The sequence below is a fragment of the Rhincodon typus genome, chromosome 10 (genome assembly GCF_021869965.1).
Source record: "Rhincodon typus isolate 14 chromosome 10, sRhiTyp1.1, whole genome shotgun sequence".
Taxonomy (NCBI): Eukaryota; Metazoa; Chordata; class Chondrichthyes; order Orectolobiformes; family Rhincodontidae; genus Rhincodon; species Rhincodon typus.
The window spans coordinates 49,060,150-49,073,260 of record NC_063341.1 but is presented as its reverse complement, the minus strand read 5'-3'; the positions used below and the strand labels follow the sequence as shown (position 1 = coordinate 49,073,260).

At 39.1% G+C, this 13,111-nt stretch overlaps 1 long non-coding RNA gene across 2 annotated transcripts; it reads right to left on the bottom strand.

Moving 5' to 3' along the window:
• Window positions 1-430: 430 nt before the first annotated feature.
• On the bottom strand, window positions 431-10,380 carry LOC125484295. Of its 2 annotated transcripts, none has more exons than XR_007263136.1 (3): window positions 10,230-10,380; window positions 3,569-3,765; window positions 431-1,460 (listed from the first exon to the last, which is right to left on the bottom strand). It is a non-coding gene; the product is annotated as an uncharacterized LOC125484295 (long non-coding RNA). The 2 variants fall into 2 exon arrangements; XR_007263135.1 differs by having other exon boundaries at window positions 941-1,460; window positions 3,569-4,258; window positions 10,230-10,283.
• Window positions 10,381-13,111: the final 2,731 nt, after the last annotated feature.

Genomic DNA, 13,111 nt, shown 5'->3' with positions numbered 1-13,111 from the left:
ATTTTGGCTTAAGTTAGCAAATGCCGTCTTGTAAGTGTTGGCATAACTTGAGAAATCATTCTAGAAATGATAAAGAATGATCTGAATCTACCAGACCCGATTTACATGTTATGCTTTTTGTCTCAAGGTTCTCTCAGTTTCATGCAGCAATCCCTCATGAGGCCTCATTCTTTACAGCCAGCCATAAGAAGGCCTAGATATTGCTTATGTTTGCCTCTGCATTGCAAAAAGTCATTTTCCATTAAAAATTATATCCATTTGTCTACACCTTGACTGGAAGAAGAAACTCATAATTTGTACAGTTGCAGAAAAGAATATATGTTTATGTTATAGTAGAGTTTAGACTACTTTTTAAGATTTTTGTCGGTTTTCTTTTCTTTGGAGAAGCTTCTAATCAATTTGTGTATCACGAATCACCAGGACAAAAGTATAAAATAATAGATTTTGTTTCTTTATTGTCATCTTTATTTATCTGTTTATATATTAAAAATTGCAGCACTACAGAGAGCTTTCTTTATTGACACTTAAGCTTCAGAACATTTTAATCTTAAAGCACTTTTAACAAAATAGGGTTGGAGGGTTTGAGCTATAGGGAGAGGCTGAATAAGCTGGGTTTTTTCCCCCTGGAGCTTCGGAGGGGTGACCTTATAGAGATTTATAAAATAATGAGGGGTGTGAAAAGGGTGAATAGCCAAGGTCTTTTTCCCAGAGTAGGGGAGTCCAAAACTAGAGGGCATAGGTTTAAGGTCAAAGGGGAAAGATTTAAAAAGGACTTAAGGGGCAAATTCTTCATGCAGAGGGTGGTGCGTGTATGGAATGAGCTGCCAGAGGAAGTGGTGGAGACTGGTACAATTACATCATTTAAGAGGTATCTGGATGGGTACATGAATAGGAAGGGTTTAGAGAGATATGGGCCAAACACTGGCAAATTGGACTAGATTAATTTAGGATATCTGGTCGGCATGGACGAGTGGGACCGAAGGATCTGTTTCCGTGCTGTACAACTCTATGACTCTATGGCAATACTTGGTGGTTCCATTGAGATTTCCATAGACTTTCTGTATCTCCATCAGAAATGTGTCAGTAATCCCATTTTACATTTGCAACCAGGCTTTTTGCTGCACCATCCAGCAAAGTCACACCAGCAAAAATGCCATAAAGTCCCCCGCTCAAAAATCAGGGCCTCAGGGCAGTATGAAATACTGGTGCAGCAGCAGCTTCAACACCAGAAATATATTAGGCAAAAATTGTGATATTTTCAAATGTTGAAAGATAAATTCAAGATTGGTAATTATTTTCTCAGACCAGATCTGGTTTGTCTTGGTGAAAGGAGAGATTGTCAATTATTCTTGTGCTATTCCTCACATGCAGGTATTTGGTGTCCTTCTGATATATTTGTCTGGAGTGCCCCATTGCCAGCTCCCTCTCCATCTCCACCTCTAGATTCTGGCTGTGTGACACTGTGTACAAAGGGCAGAGGTCAGTGAAGGCACAAACTGTATATCAGTCAAATTGAGCTATATCTGGACACGGGAGATTGTTCACGAGAGATGTGTAATTATTTCAGTCATGAAAGAATGAAGACACTATAGCATGCCATGGCTTTTATTGCATTGAAACAGTAAAACACAAGACTGCTGTTCTTGCACTAAAGACATCTGAAAACGAACATGTTTAGTGTGATCTGTTGGAGACTAAATTCCTTTAAACCCAAACATTTACTTTAAAACTCCACCCCTAATGCCAAATGATAAACATTTCTTCCTTGTGTTTATCAGTATTTGATTGATTGCTGGCAGTTCAGAGTGGGTTTTGGGTTTCACACGACAAGTATTCTGAGTTAATTCATCCAAGGGAATAGCAATACACAAAAAAAGACTTTTTTTTAGTCTGTCTGTTAGGGCGCATCTTGACATGTTTCCTGTTGAAAGGATGATGTCCAAGATTTTCATATTTTCTAATATTGCAATGTCAGCTCATTAGGGCAACTAGAAAGATCAATCTGTAAGGTATGATGCTACCTGTTAAAAAGATGTTAGAGAGACAACTGGAAAAACAGCTGATCCAGATTAAGATGAAAGGTCTTGATTTTACTGGATTGATTTTAGTCAGTTTAACTCAAATAGTGCTGATTGTGTGACAGCCCAGTAATAAGAATACAGTGAGGATCTGATAAATTTAACTGCTGAGTATCATTTTAATGTTACAGACCTGGCTCCTGTGGGTAGTTTAAAGGAGTGATGTGAAGGCCCATGGTCCTGAATGGCAACTGCTTTGGGAGTAGCATTAATGGAAAGTCAAGGGCATGGTACTTGGGAAAAAGGTAAAGTGTGTTTGGATGTGGGCTTTGCAGAGCTGATGCTGGTCAGAGGAGGGAGAGAAAATCTGGCTATGGTATTGTTCAACGCTTTAAACAAAACATCTTGACAGGGAATTTGCCAACAGCTTTCTGTGGTGGTAAACAATAGCAATAATGACAACAATATAAATCTTGTACATTAGTTATGGAAAGTTATTGTGCAGTCAGAAGTGAACTTGAATGGTTACTGAGAGTGAAACTGAGCAGAAGGAGGTGAACTCTGCATGAAAGAGACACCATAAGCCACATATAAATAGCTACAGAACAGCAAACATTTTATTATTTAATACACATGATAGGAATGTGAACACTGAATTTGAAGCCCAAAGAATGTTTACCTTGACAGCCCAGTCAGACATTCTATTTGTTCAATGCCTGTCCTCCAATACATGGACAAGTGATTCAGCTACCTCCTTTTATTCCACCTTGGTGAATATTTGGAAGTTCTTGTCTTTACATTCCCCTGAATCCGGTAATGACTCTACTGCCCTTCATTGAAGAAGGTATGTTAGTCCTTGCTCCCCTAAATTGGATGACCTTTTTCTTTGTTCTACTTGCAACATTTTTGTGGAAAAGCAAATCTGTAGACACAGGATTATTTTCTATTCCTTTAATGTAGATTCTTTATCAAACAGAAATTAATTTTTAAATGTCAATTTGAAATGGTTATCAAAATTGCAGCTCATTTACCCCCTAGTGCCATGATTCAATGTGAGTCCTTAACTGAACTTTCCCACTACTCAACAATGGCTTCCCTGCAGTACAGAAATATTGCACTGTTAAGAATGTCAGTTTAAAGATGCCATTTTGGGCATTTAGAATGTTCCCAAGTCAGGACAAGAGGTAGGATGGCTTTCTCAATTGCCTCCCCATTAAGTCCAATTCAAAAGCTCATTAAGAGCTTGTTGATGGAGGAGGAGGGGGATGAGAAGGATGGAATGTTAAAGTGTGCATGTGAGTTTCAGGAGCTCTCCGCTTCTAATCAGCGAAAGGCAGGCCAATACAGAGTGGGGAGCCGGCCATTACAACTCTCCAGAGTGAAACCTTATCTCCATCAGAGGGGATAAGCGGTCTTAGAATTTGACAGCAAGTATTAGGGCGAGTGGGCACTTAGTGCTCTGATAATGAACATTAACTATCTGTAATAAACAAAACTCCAGTTGTGCTGGCCCTCAAAATCATAATGGCCTTCAATGTCTTTGCACCTACCTCCTTCCATGGAGTAGCAGTGGATCTTGGTGGCAAACACTGCACACCACTGCAATCTTGCTGGCCACTGATGATTTCTTCATTAAAACTGGAAGCAAAATGTCATGGGAGAGTTGGGTATGGGCTACTCCTTAGTTCATTAGTCTGACCGTGCTTTAGTGTTCCAGCTGTGAACTAGAGGATGGAGATCTTCTTACCTAGCGGGTAAGACAGGAAAAGTAGTATGTGTGTTGAAGGACATAATGAGATCTTCCCTGGTAAAGGCAAAGTCCCTGGAAAAATATCCTTTTCTCATTTGTGAAAAATGATATGTGCTCCAGGTTGTATGATCCATACTTATGTCAGCGTAAATATCTCAGACTCCTTTCCATGTCATGCCTCTCCATATGAGCTCAGGCATAATCATCAGCCTCAGTGATGGTTACCACAGGGTGTCAAATGAGTCTGATGTTATCTGATTGGCTTCTGTTCCTGCTGGCTCTATTTGGATAGGAAAGCAAATTTCATACACATTCTGGTCTCAGTCTGTGAAAACCTTCTGTTAGTTCCAACCAGAAGCAGACCAGGTTCTTGTTTTCTGCTCCTCATGTCTGTTGTCACTTATTTAGAGAACTATGGTGATGTTGTGAAGGGTTAGAACACTGGCTGTGTAATCCACAAAGATGATGGGTTGTCATTGTCCTTGTTATCCTTTAATGGATCAACATTTCAGTAATTAGCATGATACGACTGGGAAGGGAAGGTGTCTAATTAACTTTGTTCACTATTAAAAGTGTTACTGCAGCAAACTCAGGCTTAATACTTGCCTTGTCATAATAACTTTTAGATTGAAATGTTTCAAAATGGTTTACATATTAAATTCATCATTATAATGTTATGGACCAGACCAAATCCCTTCAAAATATATTAAGAAGATAGCGTAGACCCAACTTTTTCTTATTTTTAAAGACAAGTGTAAAGTACATGTCCCAGATGCAATTCAATTGGTCTAACTGCCAGGCTTGAAGAAAAACACAATTTATTTTCACACTATAGTTAAAATACAGACAAAATAAAGTTTTAAAAAATTAACTAACCTATCAAAATACTTAACAAGAATATATGTTAACTAAAATGTGGGAACAAATTACTAAAGATGCTGGAATCTGTGCTGAAAACAACAAATGCTGGAGATTACAACAGGTCAGACAGTATCCATGGAGAGAGAGCAAGCTAACGTTTCAGCTCTCGATGACTCTTCAGCTCTGATGAAGAGTCATCTAGACTCGAAAATTCTGGTTCTGTTGGAGTTTGACCCTATCCCTTCATGCTGCTTCTAATGTTCCAACGTTTTTTAAAAAAAAAAAGCCAAGGCCTCACAATGGTTTATTTTATTGGATTTGGACAGACAGCTCAACACCTTTGTCTCAAATTCGCTTCATAGAAAAAGGAAAAAAAAAATCACTTCTTAAAGTCATAGTATCATCACAGTAAGCTAAGTAACCATTTTTAAAATTCATAGGATGGGGGCATTGTTGGTTAGGCTAGCATTTATTGCTTATCCCTAATTGCCCAGAGAGCAGCTAAGAGTTATAGCTATAGGCTCATGTCGGTCGATCAGATAAGGAAGGCAAATTTCCTTTCCTAAAGGACCTTAGTGGACCAGATTATTTTTTGAATGACAATCAACAACAGCTACATGGTTGCCATTAGGCTAGCTTTTTAAATTTCAGGCTTTTTAAATTGAATTCAAATTTCACCATCTGCCATGTTGGGATTCAAACCAATGAGCTTGGAGTTCTGGATTACTAGCCCAATGACATCACCACTCCACAAACCTCCCCCCACCTCATCACCACCACCAGACCCATCCCCCAGCCTTGTTATGTAGACTTTAACACTTCAGCCACTTATGTTAACAAAACATTTTTAAAAATCTTAAAATAAATAGCCAATCCATTTATAGATTGTACTGATTAAGGTTAAATATTCACTGGGATATTTTGAGAAAATCTTGTTTTCCTTTAATTTGCATTACAGAATCACTTTCGATCTTTAACATTTCTAACTGAAGGAACAGCAGCTTCAAAATGAAGTACTGTACGCTCATAGTATTGCAGTGAAATTTCATTGTACGTCGTCATCTACACAAAATCTTATGTGAGATTTCAATCCACAGCATTCTGACTCCAAATGTAAATTCTCACAAACTGAGCCACAAGTTACTGATGTAGACCCTACCATAAGGTTGTTCATGCAGCTATTTTGACTCATAATCAAAACAAAATATGTTTTGTCCTGCTTCTGTTCATACAGTTATTTCATCCTGATCACTGAACACAAGAATTTCCATTTATTATCAAAGTCCTGCCATCTTAATGGTACTGTTTCAAAGTCAGCTTGATTATAGTAAGGTCCAAATGGATGTTTTATTCTAAATTTATGAAACTGGTCTGAAATTGTCAAATAAACTTTTGGAAAAGGATCAAGTATTATTTATCTTTAAATACATCATAACCAACACTTGTATTTTAACATTTAATGTTTGAATGTTTTTGAATGTTAAAAGAATAGTTCAAAATGATAGATGCAGGACTATAGCTGGTAAGATATTTATATAATCAATATTTTATCGAGTTTGGACTTTTCAATAATCTCAGTGAATGCTAATAATATTGCAAATAAAAACTGTTTTGTTGTCAGTTAGTTTATCCTTACTTCCTTCAATTTTGGGATATTAGTTTTGATATACTAGTCAGCATTTCCTAAATTATTGTTTTGTCAAAATATAGAAGTGCCGATAGTGCTGATTTTCACACAGGGTGAGCCCTTAATTGGTGTGGAGACAGGTTTCCTGTCCAAATAGAGTTAGTGAGATCAGCAATTACTATAGATTAGCTTTTATTGTCACATGTACCAAACTACAAGAGTGCTGGAGTACAGTGCAAAGTTTTACAGAGTCACCATTCTCGGTGCCATCTTAGAATACAATAGTTAGAATTAAAAATGAGCAGAAAGTACAGACACAGAAACAAAAGGAAAAGACAATGTCCAGATCATCCTCGTCACTGCTGCCGTGAATCTTGAGCCAGACTCACCAATGCCACTTGTGCTGGATACACCAATGCTGTGGTGCCACCACCACCAATGCAAACGCTGCTTCACTGATGCCACTGCCTGGAGTCCAGCATCTCACCGCCGTGTGCACCAGACCCACCAATGTCGAAGTCGCCATGCTATGACATCATCACTTGCCACAGGACCTATCTGTCGATGCTGTCACCATCTTGGAATCAATTGAAGTATCAGATTCCACAGCCTTCCTGAACAAATGCAAGAGTGTAACCCTTTGAACCAGCGCTGACATCAGAGCCACTGCCGATGCCAGTCTCAAGTCCTATGCTGAGCCCGTCAACGTCACATTTGTCAGGCTTCGCTGACATCTCTTGTTCCTGGGCCCACATTTGTCACCATTTCTGCTGCAGCTGAGTTCAACAAGAGCAAAAGGTAAAAGACAACTGTAGAGAAAATAAAAGTAGAAAGAAAAGAATAAAAGAAATAGATGGAAGAAAGCCCGAATGTTGCTATTCCACTTCCACCATCTTGGAGTGAAATGGTTGCAATGATTACATATTAATGCTGCGTTTGTCTATAGTTTGGAAGCTAAAGTTAATTTTTCTCATTTATGAATTGTGCAAATGTGCTTTGGGAGATTTTTGAACAGATGAGTTTCTAGTAAATAGTAAACTCAGTGAAAACTTGAATATAGGCCTTTCCGTTTAATCTGTTCTTCAACCAGCTGTGCTCTTCCTTGATAAAACCTGTCTGGATCTATCTTTATTTTGAGTCAAATTAAACTAAAAATAGAAAACTGCTGAAGATTTACCTAAACTGTAATATGATTGATTCTCTGGTAACTAATCTCACTCTCTTCTGAGACAATATTTGCTGTGGTGCTAGAACAAAAGCACAGACAGTAGTAGGAATTAATTATGTGTTTTCTCTGAGTTCCTTCTTGAGGACATTAGTCATGTTAGTTGCAATAGTGTCCATCCTAGCTGTCTTTTGCCCTACCCTTTAAAAAAGCCATGGTTTGTTCACCAAAGACGTGTCAGGCCCATTTCTTTAAAGTCAGCCGATTTACTCCTTGGAAAATAGCCCTTTGCCCTGAACTAAACAACACTGGCCCACATGCTTTGTGAAATGTGGTTGTCTGTATATCGAAGAAGAGAGGGGTTTGTTCCATTGAACTTCTGGCAAGATTACATTCCCAACAAAACTTGTAACTTCAGCAGAATTTCAAATAAGGAACGTTTGCCCTTCATCTAAGTCCCAGTAAGTCATTCTTTCTAGTCAGAGTGTGCCCCCTTGTAACGTGAGCAAGGCACCATGCTGGACCTAACCATTGATGCTTAAATGGAAGCAATTTTTTGGGAATTTAGGAATCTGGGTAATGTATTACAGTTGCAACTGCAACTTGTAATTGCTGAAACATTAACTCTGATTTTTCTCAACAGATGCTGTCAGAGTTAGTTAATGTTTCAGGTTGAGTGAACCTTCCTCAGAAAGGACACTTGACCTGAAACGTTAACTTTGATTTCTCTCCACAGATGCTGCCAGACCTACTGAGCTTTCCAGCAAACTCTATTTTTGTCTCAACTTCCTTTAAAAGATCTTTAAAAGTGGTGTTGACTAATGTAACATGTTTCATGATCAGATATTCATGATTGCAATCATTTATGGTAGTTGTTCAAGTTCCATTTATATAGAGTGGGTGGCCATCTCATTCATACCCTGGCTGGATTGGTTTAAGAGGGAGGTTGAAACCAGAGACGTCTGTTATTGGGTCATTGATGAGATGTTGGTTTATTATCTTCCATTTATACTACAATTCTGTCCATATGATAGCGACTTGATGGTTGCATGAGTATTAGCTGCTATGTTCCACAATGGTGAGTGATTTATAAAAAACTTTCTTTGTGGGTTTTTAACTCTTTTTGAAAAGGAAGCTTGATGATGCTTATGACATTTTTCATCTCAGGGAACAGGCTAGCGCTGTGGCAAATGACAGCTGGGACAACGCTGGGAATGATATAGTTAGAATAAACTTAGGTTTCCCTGGCATTGTCCTCATGGTGACATTTTGAGTCATTTCCGTGACCTTCATGTGGTTGCTGTCAGCGGTATTTTGCAGCAGGGTAAACTTGGGCCATTGTTAAGATACAAAGGGTAAGGACATAGACTTACAAATTAGGAACAGCATTAGGCCACTTGAACCTGCTCTTACATTTAATAAGATTATGGATGATCTGATTATTCCATATTCCTACTACCTCCAATAACCATTCACCACTTTGCTTATCCAGAATCTACCTGTCTCTGCTTTAAAAATACTCATAGGCTCCATTTCCAATGCCTCTGCGTTCAAGTCCTTTTCCATGTGATAGACGATTTTGCACTCAAGTTGGTCACTTTAACCTGTCAGAAAACTGCCAATATCTATACAGTGCTGACCGCACACTCTACCAGATTTTACTCCCCTTTAAAGTCAATGTAGAGTAACATTGCGAATGGTACAGAACTGTTGAACTTCCCAATCTTTTGGGATTTCTGACCAGTGAATTAGGTTAAAATTGACCCTTGTGACGTCTAGAATAAGAACAAAGTTAACTGACATAAAGCGTATTTATGCTTTCTCAGTAAATACCTTGGATCTTAAAGTCTATGAATATGCTAACACTGGTAATGTGAGCTTCTGGTAAAATAAAATGTAGCCTCAGGGACTGAGTCTAAAATAAAGAAGCCTCTGTAGTTTCTAACCAGAGTAGGGTGTGCTCAGATCTAATCTGGGATGAGTGAAAACTCAAGTAACTACATAGTAGTAGGTAGCTAGAGCTAGGTTTCTCCACCACCATCCCCCTACCACCACTTTCATTAGCTCAATCATTATTTCAAATTTGTTTAAAATTTAATACAGACAATTTAGCTTTGTTCTGCATAGTGATATAATTACTGTATTGTTTCAGGGCATGCTTGAAAAAATACATGGCAGCAGAACTTGTTTCTTCTGAACTTTCTTTTCCTCTCTAAAGCGGGTTAGTGCAACAGTATGAATATTTGAGCTGCTCGACATGGACACATGGCTGCTGGGCAGAGAGAATGTTTCATACTAAAAGATAATTTGACTGTGGTATCTAATTAACAATAGAGATTCAATTTAAAAAAAATCTTAGGATGTGTGCATTACTAATAAGGCTGGCATATACTGCACATCTCAAGTTATCCTTGATATTTGCAAACTAACTGGTCCACTGCAATCTGCATTCATGGGTGAAGGTGTTAGGTAGGGAGTTCTGGGATTCTGACCCAGTGGTAATGTATGAATAGCAATATATGCATCTGTCTGCATGGTTTGTGACTTAGAGATGATGATATTCCTGTATACCAGCTGTGATTGTCCTTTCAGGTGGTGGATTGTCTGAGCTGGGGAAGAGCTACCAAAGAAGTCCATCTTGTAGATGGTCCACCCATGCAGTCATATTAGATTGATGTTTAATCCAGTACATTTTGTAGTTTATAATAATTAGTGTCTTTCCACTTGTTATGACCCCATCCATTTGACCAGGCTGTGAAATTGGTTGCCAATTGGGAGATAAACACACATTCCTCAATGAGGCCTTACCTTTTAAATCATCCATGTCTCCACATTCCTGATCTTGCTGACTGTAACCTAAGAGTTGCTGCAGTTAAAATGTTTTTATTTTGTAAGCCCTGAGTCTGTGATGCTGGAAAACCACAATTTTGAGAACTTGCCAGCTTCCTGCTCCTACGGAATCTATGCTAAATTGTTGACATGTTGTCAGTGAGCAGTAGGTTTTGCTGCAGAATATGTTTCTGCAGAAATAGGGTAAATTCTATTGTTAGTCAACAAATATGAGAGTTCAAGCTAATTCCTGTTTTCTCTCCAGTACTCATAAATCCTCAGCTTGTTCTTTGAAAATGGGCCTTAATGGGCAGTACAGTTCTTTTCTCTTAGGATAACATTCCTTAAAGATATTTCTGAATTCAATTCCGAAAATGTCATAATGGACTCAAATGGTGTCTCTGTTTCTCTTTCCACAGATGGTCCAGACCTGTTGAGTTTTTCCAGTACTTCCTATTTTTATTTCAGATTCCAGTGTTTACAATAGTTTGCTTTTATTCCTTTTAAAGGTATATTGCTTATTTATTTTTAAACACCTTCATTGCAGATTATGATGAATACCATCTTTCATCACGAGGTGGTCTAAGTGATCTATAGATCTGACTATATTGATTGTTCAAGGGGATGAGAGAGGAATTGTCCAGTGTCAATAGATGTGAAGCTGGAAAAGCACAGCAGGTCAGACAGCATCCAAGGAGCACAAAAGTCCATGTTTCAGGCTGAAACCCTTTGTTAGGACTTGGGAGGGGTGGGGAGCCCAGAATTAAATAGAGGGATTGGTTGGGGCTGGAGGAAGGGTAGATGGGATGATGATAGGTGGATGCAGATAAGGGGTTATTGTGATTGGTCAGTGGGAAGGATGGAGTGGATAGGTGAGTAGGAAGATGGACAGGTTTGGTCCGGTCAGGGAGGTGAGGAGGAGTGGGAGGGCCGGACATGGGATAAGGCTGGGGATGGAGGGACTTTGAAGCTGGTGAAGTCAATATTGAAGCCATTGGGCTATAAGCTCAAAAAGTGAAATGTCAGGTGTTGTTTCTCCAGTGTATTTTTTTCCTATAGGTCCTGGGTTTTTCTTCTTCTTGGCAGTTAGGGAATGACATTATCAATGAAGCTGGGTGCACTCTAGTCAGAATGCTCAAGTCATCATGCATATAGGCAAGTTTAGTAGTCTTGCTGGTCACTTCCTAGCTTTCAGTTTTTGTGTGCTTACAATTTAATATAACAGCAAACTACTAAGACCAAGGTTGTCATGAAGCATTGGAGACGGACTGGATGCAATAGCCAATAGTTGACCAACTGTAATTACAAGACATAAATGGCAATGATATCAGTACTGCTTCAGCAGACTGATCTCAGGGCAATTACACAACTATGTTACACTCTGCACACAGCTCCAACATGGAAACTGAACTGATCATGACACAAATTAGAGAAAATCCTCATGAATAGTTCCAGAGAAAAGGAACTTCATTTCCATAGATGGAGTGGAGAAGTTGGATCTATTCTCCTTGGGGAAGAATTGGAGAGGAGATTTGATGGCATTCAAATTGTGAGGCATTTGGATAGAGTAAATAGGGAAAAAACTGTTCCTGTGGCAGAAGTGGTAAGAACTAGAAGACACCAATTTAAAGGCAATGGCCACTTGAGAAAAAGGACTTTTAATGGAATGAATGCTTAGTATCTGGAAAGATCTACCCAATAGTGTAATGGAGGTAGATTCAATCAGAACGTTCAAAAAAAGAATAGAATAATTATGTGGAAGGAAATAAATTCCAGGGCTCTGGGAATACAACAGGAGAGTAAGACTGGTGGATTACTCTTCAAGAAGACCAGCAAAGACACAATAGGCTGAATAGTCTCCTTTTGTGCTGTAACCATTCTAACCTGTCCATCTTCCTACTCACCTGTCCGCTTCCCACTGACCAATCACAATAACCCCTTACCTGCATCCACCTATCACCATCCCACCTACCCTTCCCCCCCAACCCCTCCCTTTATTTATTTCTATGATAGTGACAATCAAGATCACCAGGAAATACCCCTATTTTGACCAAGATGCTATCCTTTAACGTATCAGACACATGGACAGTTCCTGCCATGTTCAACAACTCTGATAACTTCACTGCATTGAATGGCAACAACAGTACAACATGATTTGAAAGTAACAATAACATTCTGGCCACATCAGTGGATGTGTAATTGAGAGGAAAGTTCTAATAATCGAAGGATGTGAGTTCAGAATCCAATCATTAGGGAATTTAAAATCAATTAAATAAATCTGGAATGAAAAGTTAGGCCTAAATTTTTGGGACGGCTCTTTTTCTGGGTCTGCAAACCCAACTTGGGTATAAGTGCCTTATAATTGTGGATGTTTGTGCCTGGGGATGGATGGCTGTGAGAGGGAAGTACATGGCACACAGTTTGGAAAATGTTGGCTGCAGAGATGGGCTGACTGAAAGTCTGGCCTCGGGGTTCTGGCACTTTGTTGAATCTATATGAAAATGAATTTAAAAAAGCCTTCCAGCTCTCACCACATCACATCCCTTCAGGGTGCTGCCCCTTGCTCCCCCCCCAAAAAAAAACACTCCCTATGCAATCTCATGCCTCCACCAATTATTTGGTCTCTCATAGCCTTCATGCCAATCTATGGCCTTGCCTCTGCCTCTCATGGCCTGTTCTACTCCCAGCCCAATCTATGGCCCTCTCCTTACTCCCAATGGCCCCTCATATCATTCATGCACATAAATGTCACTCTACTAATTCCATCCTCAAGCCCCCTACATCTTTGTATGCCAATATATACCCCTCTATCCATCCCCAAGGCCCTTTATAGACCTTAACAGCAACCTAGTGCTGACACA